At 38.3% G+C, this 1,258-nt stretch overlaps 1 protein-coding gene across 1 annotated transcript in view; it reads left to right on the plus strand.

Moving 5' to 3' along the window:
- The window catches only part of map2k4a (mitogen-activated protein kinase kinase 4a), a 30,431-nt gene that overhangs the window by 2,162 nt on the left and 27,011 nt on the right, over positions 1-1,258 (plus strand). The gene's annotated exons all lie outside the window — the stretch shown is intronic.

The following is a 1,258-nucleotide window of genomic DNA, read 5'->3' on the forward strand; positions in this document are numbered from 1 at the left end:
AGCTAGCTAGACTATCTGCCCAATCTGAGTTTTCTGTTGCACGACTAAGACGACTTTGAATGTACATGTTTCACCCAGTTCCTTCCTGAGGCTATTTTGCAAAGGCACCTGGCCTTGAAGACGATTGCGATTGGTTTAGAGAAATGCCAAGAAACCAAAGACAGTTTTCTCCCATTCAGTAATTAGAGCTTAGATTGGGCCCATAAAAATGACAATTATTAACTACAAGCCCGATTTACACCCAACAATTCTTTTAATATGTGGGCCGTTATAACTGACCCTCTCAGCTACAATTTGAAATTATTTGAACTACAGAAATCTGTTTGGAGTTATCTTAATGAATAATGTAACAAGGACAAAGCATGTAAACAGCGTTTGTTTATTCAGAATGAAATGGATTGCAAATGGATCTGAATGAAGAAACCTCGACCCATAGCTCCCTCAGCCGAATAGTGTAGGTAACAGATCAAGGAATCAACAAAGCCCTGGAACAATATAGGAGACTTTCTTGTCTCGATCACCTAATGAATATTGTCCTTTGCCACGGTCTGCATGCCGATGCACTGGCCGCACTACCCAGAGCTACGGGAAAAGCAGGAGAGGCATAGCTTTCTCCTAGGGCTGCACAATTATGGCCAAAATGATATTCATGATTATTTTGATTAATATTGTGATCACGATTATTTGTTGATTTTAACCAAAACTAATTTTATTGTAACATAGGCTGTTTATAACTGCTTTCACATCTATATTATGCTACATTCTTCTTATGTTGTAGTTGTATGGACATACAGCTGCAACACATTTAAATGAAAATTAGCTATCTAAAATAAAATAGCATATATATATATATATATATATATATATATATTTTTTTTTAAATGTATCTCTGAGAAAGCTCCTTCCCTTGTTTTCAATAATAACTGATTAAAAGAGCTAGGGAGAGAGAGGGAGTGCGATGGACGCTACTCACAGAGAGATGGCTGACTCATTATGAATGGGTCTAGCACATGTGTTTATAAAATGTCTGTATTGTCACTGCACTGCACTTTTATGAACTATGATATTCAGGCCATGGGTCACATCTCTGGCCCAGGTACAGCAGCTCCGTCTCACACGTTATTACTCTATCAACTGGAGTTAGTTCAGTTCAGCATTCAATAACTTCTTCTGTGTTCTTCGCCGTGGCGGTCGCGATAGAGTTACCAGCGGAAACACTGGTACAAATACAGGTTTGCCCCTCATATTTAACAATACA

This window comes from Etheostoma spectabile, chromosome 15 (assembly GCF_008692095.1).
Source record: "Etheostoma spectabile isolate EspeVRDwgs_2016 chromosome 15, UIUC_Espe_1.0, whole genome shotgun sequence".
NCBI classification, from domain to species: domain Eukaryota; kingdom Metazoa; phylum Chordata; class Actinopteri; order Perciformes; family Percidae; genus Etheostoma; species Etheostoma spectabile.